Raw genomic sequence first — 18164 nt, forward strand, 5'->3', positions numbered from 1 at the left:
AAAAAAAGTTTTATTGTTTTTCTGGTTGTTTTAAATTAAAATATTACTTATTTCATTTTTATCAGACATCCAGTTCCATTGCACATGCAATACCAGCATACACATGCTAAGTGGCTCCCGGCAATGCCCTGGTGGTAATAGAACAATAGTACTGTAAAGCTGTTTATGCACTGACAAGACAATGTGTAAATGATGCCGCGATCATTCTGATGGATAAAGGATATAGGGCCTGATTCACATTGGCTCTGATGGTGGGGGGCATTTTTGCACAAGTGCAGACCCCCTGTGCGAAGTCAAGTATCACACTTGCCGAGGCGTTCGCATGTGTAGGGGAGTGAGGGGAGCGGCCAGAGGGCAGCCACTGTGTTATGGGTGTCCCACACGTGTGGCATTCCCTGCTCTGGGCAGGCCGCTAACGCCCGCCCTGTCTCTGGTGATCAGCAGCTGTAATAAAAATCAGTTGAGACTCACTTTTATTACCAAAGGCAGGAAAAATCATTCGATGGCGAGTGACCATCGAATGATTTCTCCTGCTAGCGGCCACATTTGAAAGTGAATCTCTTCGCATGCTAGCATGGGGATATATCAGGGTTGCCGACCCTCCCGGAATTTGCGGGAGTCTCCTGAAAATCGGGTCCTTCCTCCCGGCCCCCGGAAGGGTGGGCAACCCTCCCGGAATCAGGGGGACCCCCACTGAGCATTTATATGCCGCAATCCGCGGGTCTCAGGGGAGGGGGCGGAGCTAAAACGGCTCAATCGTGTCGTTTTAGCCCCGCCCCCTCCATGGAGATCAGTTATTTTGCCTATTTGTCGTGATGGGGTGGGGCTTAATGACGTCACAGTTAAGCCCCGCCCCCAAAACTCGTAGTGCAAGATTCCTCTCCGGGCTTCTCCCGGAGAGGATTTTTTAAAAGTCGGCAACCCTGGGATATATGCAGTGTGGACGGGTGTGGGGTGGCCATTTGGCGGAGCAGCATTAAGGTGCTTGCTAGCAAGCCAGTGTGAATCAGGCCCATAGTGCGCACACACTGTGAACAAATGACCGAAGGATATATTGTGCTTCGTTTGGTAGTTTGATCATTAACGATATATATTTAAACTGTTGACGATCTGCAGCTGTCGTGACGCTTCCTCCTGACTCACTTTTACACTGTGTTTCATACAGGCTTTACAGTTTTAACTGTAAATGAAGGCTAGTGTGTTAAATCTTAGACAATTGTCCGTTCCATGATAAAATGACTACCCACATCATGACACAGTTGATATCACGGATCAGCTTTTCAGAAGACATGCTTATATTGCTTTTGATTTACTGTCTCCACACATAAGATAGCTTCCCAAACCAACAGCAAATCAAGATGACAGGTCTCTCCAGATGAACAGAAATGCCCACCCCATTCAGATACTACACAGCCTGCACATTTATCTTTACCTGTATTAACATCTTTACCAATATCTATTGTCTGTCTATCATACTCTGACGTCTATAAGACAAAATAAGTCATCATGTATTGGGAGTACAGTCCGGACTAAGGGGATGAAGCTAGTCCAGCAGATAACTGCAAAACAAATGGAAATGGTTAACCCTCTGTGGGAGATGTTCAAAATATCTGCTAAAAACGCCAGCATCGCTCACGTATAAATTCAAATGAAAAATGCTGTGTAAAAGAAGATATTTCCTTTATAAGGAAAACATTACAGGTGAATACAAATGTTTGCTTGCCAATTTTCACACCTACTGTATTTTGACAAATTCACTTGGCTCTCAAAGGGTTATCTATACTTTATAGCAATTTGATTACATTAGTGTTTTTGGTACTTGTGTATTATCTGGGCTCCCATCGCATCAAATCGCATCGCATCGCATACCACTAATTAAGGTATGCGATGGGACCCGATTTCCGGGCGCACAGACCCGCACAGTGTGCGATAAAATATCGCATTGCATACCATTACAAATGGCATGTGATGCGATATTAAATTGTACAGGCACCCTGATGGGTGATTACTATGTAAAATGCACCCCCATTGTTAACGCCACCCCCACTATCAACGCCCACCCGAAGCGTGGCGTGCACAGCGAGTCTGCGGGGGGCGGCGGTACGCGTCCTCCGACCTTTTCATACCCCCACTATCCACGTCGGTGTGCAGTTGACTTTAGATAGTGTGGCGAGCGCAGCGAGCCACCGAGCCCGAACCATGGCGACCGCAGCGAGCCCCCGAGGGGACCCGGATTACTTCACATGTAATCCGGGTCCCCTCGCCATGCTTCGGGCTCAGTGACTCGCCGACGTGGATAGTGGGGTATGAAAAGGTTGGAGGACGCGTACCGCCGTCCCCCGCGGGCTCGCTGTGCTCACCACGCTTCGGGTGGGCGTTGATAGTGGGGGTGGCGTTAACAATGGAGGTGCATTTTACATAGTAATCACCCATCAGGGTGCCTGTACAATTAAAAATCGGGTCCAATTTGGTCGCATCGCATGCAATTGGATCACATGTGATGCGTTGCGATCAAAACTATGTTGTACGATGGAAATCTTGGGCGCCCAGATAATACACAAGTACCGTTTTTCCCCCCTAAAAGGACATGTTCTAGAAAAATCCTGTGCATTCCATAATTATGTATGTACAGTAGTATAGCTCTGACATCTCAGGCACACTTATTAGAGGAGATTTAATATCCAGTGGTTTCGCTGCTGCACACGAGCAGCCAGACTCAAATTGCAGCCTATTGGCTGAGCAGTGTATGAGGCTGGTGGGTTGTATATCTATGTGTGTAGTCGAGTTCACAGAACATTAACTCATTTGGCATCGGGGGATCTTTGTGAGTGATCCATTTCATCCAGTGTGCATTTTTAGTAAAAACAAAACTTTGGGCACCCTATTATTTTGTACAGTATAATGGCACTGCTAAATGGTTAATGGGGGCAACATTCAAAGGGCACACTTGTTGCAGTACAAGTGTCAGTATTTAATTGCATCCATGGGTATGCTGCAGCTCATAGTTCTGAAAGTACCAGCATGCAAGAGAAATCATGGGACTTCATGCCGGCAGATGTATCACCCTTGCCTCACATACTTGCCTACTTTTGAAAACTAGTTTCAGGGAGATTATATTTGGTAATAGAATTTTGCAAAGCGCTCCATTAAGGGGATGTGTCATGCTCCTCCCATAGGGCGTGTCTAGTTCCATATATGGTGAGATTGTGAAAAAGATTGTGAACATGGCACCTAGAAGCGTGGGTGTGTACTGCTACATCTGAGAGGAATCTTTTATAATTACATATCCAAATGTAGATGAGCCCCAAAGCAGTTAGTAAGAGCTACTATAAATGCTGGGAAATGGTGCTGATGGTTCAATGTAAATGTATCTGTCTCTCATTCCTTTTTTCCCAAAAAATGTAACAGTGTTATGTGGGCTAGGTGAAATGAGGGAGATTGCTAGACTAATGAAGGGGAGAGGGAGATTGCTGTTATTTCAGGGAGTCTCCTGCAGAATGCAGGAGGGTAGGCAGCTATGCCCTAATACCCATGGGTTATTTTTAATGAAAGAGACCCAGCACTACTCAGCATTACACCAGTTATCATCACGGATTCAGTACTGAATCCCGGCGGTCGGGATCCCGGCGTTCAGAATCCCGACGCCAGAATCCCGACAGCCGAAATGCCGACAAGGGGGGGGGACGCGGATCACCGGGCCCGGTGCCTCGCTACGCTCGGCACACTTATTTATTCTCCCTCCAGGGGTGTCGTGGACACCCACGGAGGTAGAATGTGTCGGGATTTCGGCGGTCGGGATTCCGGCGTCGGGATTCTGAACGCCGGGATCCCGACCGCCGGGATTTTAACTGCATCCCATCATCACATGTGGGGACCAAAGGGCAGGGCGCAATGTAGTGTAGCACATTCTTATAGGCAATATAGTTCAAACTGCATATTATTTCAGTAATGCCAGGGGTTTTAGTCTTTTAGCATTTTTTTAATTGTTATGCTCAGATATGGTGTTTAGCCTTTAGTATATCTCACATTTACAAACTGCACATCAAAGCACCTAAAATAATTGTGATTTTGCAAAACCAGCCTTTAGTAATTCTGTACCCATGACCACATAATTGTGTGACACGGCATACAGAATACAATATCACAGTCTGCGCGACTATGTGTCCTGTGGTGATGAAAGACGTCTCCGTTGATTTACAGAAAATTGTTTTCTTATATACTGTAGGTTGCCTCCTGAAAATGTTCACCAATATAACGCACTAACATTAGTGTCACTGAGAGGTAAATGAAAGGAGGTCATCTTCACCATGATTTCAAGTTCACCAAACTATTACTGTATGTCCCATGGCTTGCTCACTTTGTTATATTTCTCCTTTGCCAAATACAAATCTAACATGATCAATTTAATTATTTTATGTAATAATAAATTAGCTCAATTGCATATTCTATAGATAAAACTCTCACTATTGTACATGGAGAACCATAGTAAGAAAAGTGCACTGGGATCTATTACTATTATTATTAAATGTAATCCTGGCAACCAGACCCAGAATAGAGTTTTTAACCCTTTGAGTGCCAACATCTGTGAGAGATGTTCAAAATATCCGCTAAAAATGCCAGCTTCGCTCAAATTTGTTATATAAATGCAAAGAAATACGGTTTTGTATTTCCTATAAACATTACAGGTCATTATAATAAATAAAAATGTTTGCTTGGCAATTTTCACACCTATTTTGAAAAATTCACTCGGCACTCAAAGGGTTAAAGCACCCAATGTTCCGTCACTGCACTTGTCGAGAAAGGCACAGGTTTACATGTGGCAGTTAGAAAATCATTGATTTTATTAGGTCAAACTACAGTAAGCTGATTAAATATCCGATTAGATATATATATAGCAGTTGTGGACAATGACAAGAGAAGGGTTGGAAGAGAGGAAAAAATAAACTGCGACCTGAAATCAGTAACTGTTATTTAATAAAAGAGAAGCCACTAGCAGCTAATTTGAGACCAGGACAAGCAGCTTGATTGAGAATCAGATGCATTAATTTCAAGTCACAGAGTAGTGAGGCATATTCACATTAATTACGTATTAAGATGGTGGCAGAAAAGCTGAGAACATTACAACAATCTGGAATGAATGCACAGAGAGGTATTATACAATGCTTGGAATAAACATAGAGCAGAATCAATGTTATGTGCAGATAAGCTTTGTTGCTTATACTATCTTGTAGACTGGATACATATGTATGACTGGCAGTCAGGATGCCGGCAGTCAAAATACAGACGCCAGCATATTGAAGGAGAGAATCACAATAGGGGGTAGCAGTGGTGTAACTATAGCGCCGCAGACCCCGCGGTAGCGGTGAGGCACTGAGATAATCCGGGCGCGGGGCTATTGTTACGCCGTTGCCAGGATCTGTCGCCTCTCTGGCCTTGACCACAGATTTACTTTTCTGCGGTCCCAGCTCTCCTCCTGGCTCCTGCTATTGAAAATGGACCTTCAATGGACCTTCAAAAAATGTCTGCCCCCATACAGCAGACAATTTTTGAGGATGCTAGAGGAGGCGGCGGCCTCCCAGTAGTGCCTAAAGCTAATGTCCCCTAACGTGTCCGGTACACTCATCAATTGGGATGCTGGCTGTTGGTATTCTGGCGTCGGCATAGTTCCAGTGCCATTGTTTTGACAACAGTCGGGATGCTGGCGTTGTTATATTAAACACCGGCATCCTGACATCCTGTTGTGAACAGGCCTGTATTTTTAACAAGGCCTAAGCTGAAACTAGAGATAAGCGCAACCGGATTTTGGGAATCCGGACACCCCTGAACACCCCCCTATCTGAATGTGTTCACGAGCCTGTTCGGGGTTTCCCGATCAGACTCGAAGTGCACCTTTCCGGCGCCCGCGAGTTCTCGCTGTCGGATCTCGCGAGATCCGAACAACGTCACTATATGTATATAAGGACAGCCAGGCAGGCACCATGTTCACTCCAGTCTAGGAGATTGAACAGTGTGCACGTCTGGCTGTCTTCCCTGGTGCCCACCCACGTGCTCACTCTCCCAGCCCACTGTGCAACCTGCATGGTGTAGTAGTTTTAACTACTACACTGCTGATACTAATAGTGGTGTAGTACTTTTAATTACTAGACTGCTGTCTGCTGATAGTGACAAGTTCAACCTGCGTAGTGTAGTAGTTCTACACTGCTGATAGTGACCACCTGCTGAGTCGGACTGTGTTAGTGTAGTGTAGTGTAGTGTAGTGTGGTGGTACACTGACAGAGTCTGTGCTGTGCTGTGTATTATATATTTATCCCTGTAGTCTGTGCCTGTGCCTCCTATAGATTGATTTACCTGTCCTCCAGTCCCACTCCCAGTTTATACCACCGCATTCCTTAATAATACAATCCTTTTCAATTTTTTCTGTGTCTGCTTCTGTGTGACTAAGCTGGAACAGGGTACTACAAGTCTCACCTCACCTGTACAGGCCACACGTCAGTGCAAACAGCAAAATATCATTTTTATTTTAGAATAAAGGGGATAATAAATATACTGACTTATTAATAATCCTTTAAAAAATTTCTATGTCTGCTGCTGTGTGACTGTTAGCTGGGAGAGGGTACTACAGGTCTCTCCTCACCTGCGTGCACACCGGTGCTGCAAAAAAATCGGTGCTGCAAAATAATCAATCTCCTTTTTTTGGACAATAAGGGTTACTGACTTAAGTAAGTCTCGCCTAACTTGATGGAAAACACAAAGTTGCTGAATTTCTTTTGGAAGCTCTGAGCAGATCTCAGTGCTGCCCAAATCATCCGCTGCTCCTTGACTATATGTATTTAAATACCTATCACCCAATGATGCAAAATCAGCTAACATGTGCATGTCCTATTTCTGCAACATAAGGGTGGGTGGGCGGGCCCAAGGACAATTCCATCTTGCATCACTATTCATTAATCCCACTGCTGAGAGTCAATAATATGTAAGATAAGTGGAATCGTCTTGAATTGCATACAACTGTTTGCACTCCACTTCTTGCTTTGGCAATGTATTGCGAGACGGTTGGTAATAATCACAGAGCTCAGCAATCCCACTGATGACAGTCAAATCCAGCTTCCTCGGTGCATTCATTGGCTTGTCTTTTCCACCCGGTAAGAAACCCTTGGCCATTCACAATGTATTCGTGTATTGCTTCCTCTCACCTAACTTGCTGGAAAACAGAAAGCTGCTAATGTGTAGACTTTGCTTGTAAGTCAGCTTGTAAGTCTCGCCTAACTTGCTGGAGAACACAAAGTTTCTGAATTTCATTTGGAAGCTTGAAACAGATCTCAGTGCGGCCCAAATCATCCACTGCTCCTTGGCTATACGTATTTAAATACCCATCAACCAATAATGTAAAATCAGCCAACATGGTATCCAACAGAGATAGGCGCAGAGCCAAGTGGTGTAAGACTTCCAGAGCCAATTCTTTCAGCAAATTTTTAGACATTGGACGATCAAGCCATATATCGGGGGTTATCCTTTATTAAAGTTTGCTTGTAAGTCAGGAATGAAACTTGTGAAGACAGCATGTTGTGATGTCTAGTCAAACATTCCTTAAGTGAACACGTACGATTAGGAGGGAAGCCCCCGGTTTCCATGAAGAACAGGTATACATCTCCTACCTGTGTATCAAAGACATTGCAGAACCACCCCATATTGGTGCACTCTAGGTCCCCTAACTGAAGTTATTCTATTAAGATGTATTTATTTGTTCATTTTCTCATTATTAATATTTTTTTTATGATTTTTTCTGCTGTGCACAAATTCATTTTTAAAATTTTAAAAACATTTTTTTTAAACGTGAGCCTTTAAAAAGACCTATAATCTAGATATTGCTGCGGTAGAAAGAATTTTTGCAAGGTCCCTGCGATTTTATAAGGTTGATTAGACTTTCTTTTATTTCATGACTGCACGGTATAGCTATCATTATACACACTGAACAGTATATAATCGTTGCCTTAAAAACCTTTGATTTAGCGCTTTGAACGCTTTACAATACAATCATGTCTAACTCATGTATCTATAGGGATGTTTAAAGGCTACATAGTTTCAATTGTGGAACACTGAGGCGAAGTGATAAAATTTTGTTAGAAAATCTGCTGAAAGTGACACAATGTTGCAGTATGAATGAGTACTATAACCTGATTGGTGATGCTGTTCCATATGATCTTTTCATATCTGCAGGGCATTGTTATTATCATACACACTGAATAGCATATAATATTACCAGGGCACTGTTAATATTAACAGCCACAAGGAGAGGACCGAGATAAATGTGGATAACATTTGCACATCTGTATATATGTATATAGAATTGGTGTAAATACTTTGTTTGTTGGTATATTAAGAATTTGTTTTTGACCAATGATTAGACACTTATCACTACTTAATTGAGTGAAATACCCACAACATCTATGGTGTATTGTTGATAGGGTTACATGATGGTCAATTTTCTCTATCTATCGATATAACATCGATAATTATCAAACAGACAAATATACACTAATCAGATATACCAGTATCTGACTAATCAACCTTATAAAATCGCAGGGACCTTGCAAAAATTCTTTCTACACAGCAATATGTAGATTATAGGTCTTTTTAACCCCTTCCTGACAGAGCCAGTTTTTGCGTTCCTGACAGAGCCCTTTTTTTCAAATCTGACATGTCTCACTTAAGTGGGGATAACTTTTTTTTGCTTTTACTTATCCCAGTGATTTTGAGATTGTTTTTTCGTGACACATTGTACTTCAAATTAGTGGTAAATTTAGGTCGATACAGTCTGTGTTTTTTTGTGAAAAATACCAAAATGTCGTGAAAAAATGGAAAATTTTGCAATTTGCAAAATGTTAAATTTTCTGCTTGTGAGACAAATAATCATACCACTCAAAATAGTTAATAACTAACATAGACCATATGTCTACTTCATGTTTCCATCATTATTTCAACTTCCTTTTAATTTTTTTGGACACTAGGAGGCTTACAATATGAATAGCAAATTCTCAAATTTTCAAGAAAATTTCAAACACTGATTTTTTTAGGGACCAGTTCAGTTCTGATGTGACTTTGAGGGACTTGTATGTGAGACACCCCCATAAATGATACCATTTCAAAAACTGCACCCCTCACAGTATTCAAAACAGCATTTTGGAAGTTTGTTAACCCTTTAGGTGTTTCACAGGAATTAAAACAAAGTGTAGGTGGAATTTCAAAATTTCATTTTTTTTGCAGATTTGCAATTTTAATACATTTTTCTAAGGAACACAGTACATTTTACTAGAGAAATGTGACTAAAAATTGATTCCCCCAATTCTTTTGTTTTCATAAATATCCTATATGTGGCCCTAGTGTGCACGTTGACCAAACCACAGGCTTCATAATAGAAGGAGCACCTACTTGATTTTGGAGCCTCCTTTTTATGAGATTATTTTTTAGGCACCATGTAGGTTTCTAGGCACCATAAGATGCTAAAAGTTAGGAACCCCCCCACAAGTGACCCCATTTTGCAAACTACACCCCTCAGGGAATTCATCTAGGGGTATAGTGTACATTTCAAACCCCCAGGGGTTTCACCAATTGTGGTACAACTGGGCAGTGAAAATGAAAAATTATTTTTTTTACACAAAAATGCAGTTCTGGCTCCAAATTTGTCATTTTCAGAAGGTATGAAGGAGACAAAGCACCCCAAAATCTGTGCCCCAATTTCTCCCGAGTACGGCAATGCCTCACATGTGACCAAAAAATACCAGTTGGGTGCATGGCAGGACTCAGAAGGGAAGGAGTGATTTTTGGATTTTGCAGCACAGATTTTGGTGGAATGAATGGTGGGTGCTATGTTGCACCAATACAGTGGAACCCCCCCACAAGTCACCCCATTTTGCAAAGTACACCCCTCAGGGAATTCATCTAGAGGTATAGTGTACATTTCAAACCCCCAGGGGTTTCACCAATTTTGATACAAGTGGGCAGTGAAAATGAAAAATTACATTTTTTTACACAAAAATGCAGTTCTGGCTCAAAATTTTTCATTTTCAGAAGGTATGAAGGAGAAAAAGCACCCCAAAATATGTGCCCCAATTTCTCCCGAGTACGGCAATGCCTCACATGTGACCAAAAAATACCAGTTGGGTGCATGGCAGGACTCAGAAGGGAAGGAGTGATTTTTGGATTTTGCAGCTCAGATTCTGGTGGAATTTTGGTGGGTGCTATGTCGCATTAGCAAGACCCCCCAAGCACCAATACAGTGGAACCCCCCCACAAGTGACCCCATTTTGCAAACTACACCCCTCAGGGAATTCATCTAGGGGTATAGTGTACATTTCAAACCCCCAGGGGTTTCACCAATTTTGATACAAGTGGGCAGTGAAAATGAAAAATTACATTTTTTACACAAAAATGCAGTTCTGGCTCAAAATTTTTCATTTTCAGAAGGTATGAAGGAGAAAAAGCACCCCAAAATATGTGCCCCAATTTCTCCCGAGTACGGCAATGCCTCACATGTGACCAAAAAATACCAGTTGGGTGCATGGCAGGACTCAGAAGGGAAGGAGTGATTTTTGGATTTTGCAGCTCAGATTCTGGTGGAATTTTGGTGGGTGCTATGTCGCATTAGCAAGACCCCCCAAGCACCAATACAGTGGAACCCCCCCACAAGTGACCCCATTTTGCAAACTACACCCCTCAGGGAATTCATCTAGGGGTATAGTGTACATTTCAAACCCCCAGGGGTTTCACCAATTTTGATACAAGTGGGCAGTGAAAATGAAAAATTACATTTTTTTACACAAAAATGCAGTTCTGGCTCAAAATTTTTCATTTTCAGAAGGTATGAAGGAGAAAAAGCACCCCAAAATCTGTGCCCCAATTTCTCCCGAGTACGGCAATGCCTCACATGTGACCAAAAAATACCATTTGGGTGCATGGCAGGACTCAGAAGGGAAGGAGTGATTTTTGGATTTTGCAGCTCAGATTCTGGTGGAATTTTGGTGGGTGCTATGTCGCATTAGCAAGACCCCCCAAGCACCAATACAGTGGAACCCCCCCACAAGTGACCCCATTTTGCAAACTACACCCCTCAGGGAATTCATCTAGGGGTATAGTGTACATTTCAAACCCCCAGGGGTTTCACCAATTTTGATACAAGTGGGCAGTGAAAATGAAAAATTACATTTTTTACACAAAAATGCAGTTCTGGCTCAAAATTTTTCATTTTCAGAAGGTATGAAGGAGAAAAAGCACCCCAAAATCTGTGCCCCAATTTCTCCCGAGTACGGCAATGCCTCACATGTGACCAAAAAATACCAGTTGGGTGCATGGCAGGACTCAGAAGGGAAGGAGTGATTTTTGGATTTTGCAGCACAGATTTTGGTGGAATGAATGGTGGGTGCTATGTTGCACCAATACAGTGGAACCCCCCCACAAGTCACCCCATTTTGCAAAGTACACCCCTCAGGGAATTCATCTAGGGGTATAGTGTACATTTCAAACCCCCAGGGGTTTCACCAATTTTGATACAAGTGGGCAGTGAAAATGAAAAATTACATTTTTTTACACAAAAATGCAGTTCTGGCTCAAAATTTTTCATTTTCAGAAGGAATGAAGGAGACAAAGCACCCCAAAATCTGTGCCCCAATTTCTCCCGAGTACGGCAATGCCTCATGTGTGACCAAAAAGTGGCAGGACTCAGAAGGGAAGGAGTGATATTTGGATTTTGCAGCACAAATTCTGGTGGAATGATGGTGGGTGCTATGTCGCATTAGCAAGACCCCCAAAGCACCAATACAGTGGAACCCCCCCACAAGTGACCCCATTTTGCAAACTACACCCCTCAGGGAATTCATCTAGGGGTATAGTGTACATTTCAAACCCCCAGGGGTTTCACCAATTTTGATACAAGTGGGCAGTGAAAATGAAAAATTAAATTTTTTTACACAAAAATGCAGTTCTGGCTCAAAATTTTTCATTTTCAGAAGGTATGAAGGAGAAAAAGCACCCCAAAATCTGTGCCCCAATTTCTCCCGAGTACGGCAATGCCTCACATGTGACCAAAAAATACCAGTTGGGTGCATGGCAGGACTCAGAAGGGAAGGAGTGATTTTTGGATTTTGCGGCTCAGATTCTGGTGGAATGAATGGTGGGTGCTATGTGGCATTAGCAAGACCCCCGAAGCACGGTGAAATTATGAACCTAATAATCCATAGATGTGTGGTATATTTTAAAACACTCCTTTATACATAGGCCGGGTTTGTCGGGGCAAGTGTCACACTGGAAAATAGTTTGCTTTCTTATTCCCTTTTTATAGCAAACTTTGCACCTTTTTTGTGTCCTGCCCTTTTTTCCAGTGGAGGGGATTTCATCAGGAAAATGCTGCCCTGGTACAATACGGGGGCCAGTACTAGAAGTACTGGGGCCCTCTGCCTGCTGGTTCCCAAATATTAGGCCCTTTATGACTTCCTCTTGAAAGTGCATAAATGTCCCCCTCTGGCCGGTAGAACGGAATAGCACGTAAGCGTTATACAGTGCCATCTGGATGATATACACGGCCAGCTTCTTGTACCAGATTTTTGTTTTCCGCAGGGCACTGTACGGCTTCAGTACCTGATCTGAAAGATCAACTCCGCCCATGTACCTATTGTAATCCAGGATACAATTAGGTTTTGAGGTGTGGGTACTGGTACCTCGTACAGGGACGGAGGTGGTACTGTCTCCGTGAATTGTTGTCAGTATAAGGACATCCCTCTTGTCCTTATATTTGACCAACAACATATTTTCGGTGCATATTCCCCTGCTTTCACCCCTTCTCATTACTTGGGCAATGTGCGTTTTTGGGAGGCCTCTTTGGTTCTTGCGCACAGTACCGCAAGCTGCTGTACCTCTTGAACCAAGGGCCTTAAACAGGGGGATGCTGGTGTAAAAGTTATCCACATAGAGGTGATAACCTTTATCCAGGAAGGGGTGCACTAAATCCCAGACAATTTTTCCACTAACACCTACGAGGGAGGGGGGGCGTTCTGGCGGTTCAATTCTTGAATCCTTCCCTTCATATACCCTAAACCTGTGAGTGTACCCTGAGGTGCTTTCACACAGCTTATACATTTTTATGCCATACCTTGCCCTCTTACTGGGAAGGTACTGGCGGAATTTAACCCTTCCTTTAAAATGTATAAGGGACTCGTCTATGCAAATGAATTTATCTGGGATGTACATGTCTTCAAATTTGGCACTGAAATGATCAATGACCGGCCTGACTTTGAATAGCCGGTCAAAGGTGGGATCATCTCTGGGTGGGCACTGTGCATTATCGTTGTAATGCAAAAATTTAAGGATCGTCTCAAATCGAGCCCGGGGCATGGCCATACGGTAAAATGGGGTGCTGTACAGAACATCTGTACTCCAATATTGCCTAATTTCTGGCTTTTTTACTATGCCCATATGAAACACCAGACCCCAAAACGTCATCATCTCTACTGCATCTACAGGGGTCCACCTAGCAAATGATGACGTGGGGTTTTGAGCAATAAACTGCTGGGCATATAAATTTATAAAATCATCAGAGAAAAATAATTTGAAAAAGTCAATTTCTCTGAGACCTGTGGAATCAAATTGGATTCCTGGCATGGCCAAAAACTCAGGAACCTGGGGCTCAAAATTGTCTGGTGGTGGGGTCCATACGAGATCAATTATTGGGGGGGGGGTCTCAGCTGCTCTACGGGGGCGTCTTTGAGGGGGTCCCTCATCACCAGAGGAGGAAGAGGAGCTTAAGGCGAATCCTTCAAATTCCCCGCTTGCATCACTGGCTGTGTCAGAGTCAGAAGCAAGCATGGCATATGCCTCCTCCGCTGAATACATTCTTCTGGATGACTGGGATGACATTTGGGATGACATTTGGGATGCCATTTTTTTTTTTGTGTTACTGGTAGTGAAATGTTTCAACACGTGTATAGTGTAGGGGGGTGTACAAACTTTATTTCAACCCGGGGGGTATGTAGTGTGTAGTGTGTATGTAGTGCAGAAAAAAAAAATACTTTATACAAAAAAAAAAAAATTGAAGGGGTTAAAAAAAAAGAAAAAATTGAAGGGGTTAAAAAAAAAAATTGAAGGGGTTAAAAAAAAAAAAATTGAAGGGGTTAAAAAAAAAAAAAAAAGGTCCTGCGCCAAAAATTGAGCACAGATGTTGGTCAGTAACGTCCGTCACTGAACAGCGCTCAAAGGCAACAGGAATTTGATCAAAAAAAAAAAAAAATAGATCAACCCTGTGCCGAAAAAGATGATCAGTGATGTACGTCACTGATCAGCGCACAGCGGCCACAGGACACCCACAAAATCACAGTGTGTGTAAAAAAAAATTAAAAAAAGACCCCACAGCACACACAAAAAAAAAAAAGGTGATCAGTGATGCGACACTGATTACCAGTGAGGGGCAGCAGGTGCACAACCTTTGGTGCAACTGACAGTGCAACTGGCAGGTATATATATAAAAAAAAAAAAACCTCTGCACCCCCAAAAAGTTGCTGATCAGTTAATTTATACTGATCAGCACAAAAGGGGGGGCAGCAGTCAGTTATATAAAAAATATATAGCACAATCTGTCACTATCTCTATCTCTCTCTCTCTATCTCTCTCTATCTCTCTATCTATAACTATCACACTGCAGCAGCACAAAATATAGCACTCTCTGTCACTAGGCCTCTCTATCTCTCTCTATCTCTCTCTCTATCTCTCTCTATCTCTCTCTATCTCTCTCTATCTCTCTCTATCTCTCTCTATCTCTCTCTATCTCTCTCTCTCTATGTCTCTATCTATAACTATATCACACTGCAGCAGCACAAAATATAGCACTCTCTGACGCTATCTCTCTCTATCTCTCTCTATCTAACTAACGCTATTACACTGCAGCAGCACAAGTTCACAACACAGGAAGTCACAAGTAACAGGATCCAGGAAGCATCCAGCACACTACAAGCAGTGATGAAGCAGGCAAGATCAGGTAAGTATTTGGCAAGGTTCAGGTCAGTATACTGCGGCAGCTAGGCACGGTGACCGCACTGCACGCAATTCCAGACCGGAATGGCGTCTGCAGTGCAGTCACCGTTAGTTTAAACCCCCCTCCATGGCTGTGATTGGTCCGTCGGTCCGACGGACCAATCACGGCCTTTGGGGGCGGGCGGGGTGAGGTGGGGTGACACCAGTGTCACCCTTACACCCCGCGGTGATTGGTGCTGTACTTTACAGCACCAATCACCTCCGATCGCGTGTCACCGGCGAACGTTATTCGCCGGTGACACAGAAAACGCTGTAATTGGCTGTTCACACTGAACAGCCAATCACAGCGATCGCCGACGGGGGGGCGGCATCGCAGCCCCCCCTGGGCATGCACGGACATGTCTGCTGTCAGGGACAGCAGACATGTTGAAACTGTCACCGCGTCTATAGACGCGGTGACAGTTACAAGCCATGACGTACATTTACGCCATGTGTCGGGAAGTACTTCCCGACCATGACGTAAATGTACGTCAATTGTCGGGAAGGGGTTAAAGGCTCACGTTTAAAAAAAAAAAAAATTAATTTGTGCACAGCAGAAAAAATCATAAAAAAAAATTATTAATAATGAGAAAATGAACAAATAAATACATCTTAATAGAATAACTTCAGTTAGGGGACCTAGAGTGCCCCCACCCGAGTTTTTCTTCTTTTTTTTCTTTGAATATGACATTTTATAACTCGGGGGTGCACCACTGAGCATCACACACAAAACCCATGACCTCATAGGGCCAAAGTTGCCAGGTGATGTCAAATATACAACCATTCTAATAATTATAATCAGTTATGTCCCCTAACATATCCAATTAATATAAAAACCGTCTCTGAGTATATAGTGCAGTTCCCCAAAAACACCCTTTGTTTAAAAGGGATGAGACTTCCCCCAGCCAGCGACAGTCATGGACCACATTTAGAATGTTTTTGTTTTCAAGCACCATTTGTAGCCCGTTTCTGAAAACTCCAGGCCCCAAGAGAAGGACATCAAAAAGATAAACACATGTTTTAGCAGCCACCTGCAGCCAGCACAACTTTCCATGGCGACACAAGTTCAGTCCCACTGCACCTAAGCTCAGGACTTTCTGGCTCTGTAGATGTTGATTTGCAGGACCAAGCATAGGCTGAAACTGGTCTATCAAAACATAGTCTGCATCTTCATCCTCAACTGCCCGTTTAATGGCCTGTAGGACACTGTCATGCATCCCATGCGGTGCAGGTAGATCAGGCTCTCTCACTTTTCTGGCAGTTTTCCCAGCATCTTCAACGCTCTCTTGTGATAAGGTTTTATCTCTTTCATTAGCTGTATTTTCTGGCTCTTGACTTGAAGGACCAGACGATTCTTCTTGGTTCCACTTTCAGAATGGTATGCCCAAAGAGGATTTTTGTTCCAGGCACTTCTTTCCCAGTTGCTAAATCCTTAACTTTTCTTAAAGTGATTGTACTTATCGCATCAATACTCATTGGCATGCCCTGAAAGCATCCATTGGTGGTTGTAAATTTGATATTCTTCCCAAGGACCTTCGTTAGGAAGCTGGTATCAGTTACTACGTCCATGTTAAACGTGTATTACAGGCACAGGACCGAGCACAGCACACACCGCTGGCAGCAACTGCAAACAACCGCACCCCCCTAAAGACATTTTATCACAAATCCCCAAGGAGAGTCAAAGGGTGTTGGTGGTTGCGATGCCAAACCTTCCCATCACTGTGGTGGAGGATTACTTTGGTGACAGCCTCAAAGTAGACATGTCAGACAGTCCTTACCTGTACTGGCAGGATAAAAAAGGCGGTTTGGAAGCCCCTGTACAAAGTCATACTGGCTCTATTTTACCTGAGTTGTCCCCCCTCCAGTGTGTACTCTGAACGTTTTTAGTGCAGCGGGGAACCTTGTCAGTGAGCAGTGTAGAAGGTTGCTTCCACAAAACGTGGAGAAGATGATGTTCATGAAAATGAACTGTCTGCTGCTGCAGTGCCACTCCTAGATAAGCAACATGTTTGTGCTGCCCAATTGTGTGGCTTAGCATAGTTATCCAGCTACCTCGGTGCAACCTTTTGACCTAAAAACAATATTGTAAGGTGTTCAGAATAGACTGGAAAGGAGTGGAAATTAATGATATTGAGGTTAATAATAGCATAGGAGCAAAAAAAAAAAAATCTGCATTTTTTTTTTATCGAAACCCAAAACAGGAAACACAAAACACGAAAATAGTGGTCTTTTGGTACAGATCCAGATACAAAACACTGCCCGAGATCCAGATCCAAAACTGTTTCAGAAAAGTGCCCGATGCACATCCCTTGCTGAAACTATTTATATTTGCCTAATATTCAGTGTTTTCTGAAGATCCGAAACAATGAAGTGTGACTACATGTCCATGCAGGTATGGGTCATTAGGTCAAATGAAGATTGACATACATCGGGTCAACCACTGAAGATCGACAGGCCTTAGGTCAACACAGACAAAGGTCGACATGCCTAAGATCCTCAGGGGTTTTATACTAATAATATAATAATATAAACTAATATATTCTCCCTCCAGGCACTAGTGGATGGTAGGGCATGAAACACCGCCTGTCTGTACATGTCAGCTCAAAAAATCCATAAAAACCCCATGTCGTCATTTTTGACTATCAACCTTCCCAATGTTGACCTAATGGTTGTGTCGCCCTTCTGACCCTGTTGACCTTAGGCATGTCGACCCAAGGCCTGTTGACCTTCAGTGGTGGACCCAATGTATGTCGAGCTTAATAGTGTCGACCTAACGACCGTAAACCGTCCATGCCACACTCATACATGTGAATGCCCCACTGGCCCCTTCAGACACATGTACAGTACAAATAAATTGCAGCTGTGTCACATGAGACTCTGAATCAGGCCTAGGGAGGGACATAAACGAGTTACATTATGCATGTGATACATCTGTCACTTATTTTATTTATGCCTAATGCATGAATAAAGGCAAGGACAGCTATTTCGATACGAGATGACTTTGATGCATTCAGACACATCGCAACCCCAGTGGATATCGGGCCACTTTTGTGCATATAAATGCCTGAATCAGGTCCCAAAGGAATGGATCTGTGGACAGAGCCAGCCCT

The 18164-nt window shown here is 43.2% G+C and overlaps 1 protein-coding gene and 1 pseudogene across 5 annotated transcripts in view; both read right to left on the reverse strand.

Moving 5' to 3' along the window:
• Positions 1–18164, reverse strand: part of LOC146008023 (uncharacterized protein C17orf113-like) — a 294190-nt gene that overhangs the window by 131347 nt on the left and 144679 nt on the right. The gene's annotated exons all lie outside the window — the stretch shown is intronic.
• Positions 7220–16623, reverse strand: LOC146007393 (piRNA biogenesis protein EXD1 pseudogene; annotated as a pseudogene).

This window comes from Crinia signifera, chromosome 6 (genome assembly GCF_055691185.1).
Source record: "Crinia signifera chromosome 6, ASM5569118v1, whole genome shotgun sequence".
Lineage (NCBI taxonomy): Eukaryota > Metazoa > Chordata > Amphibia > Anura > Myobatrachidae > Crinia > Crinia signifera.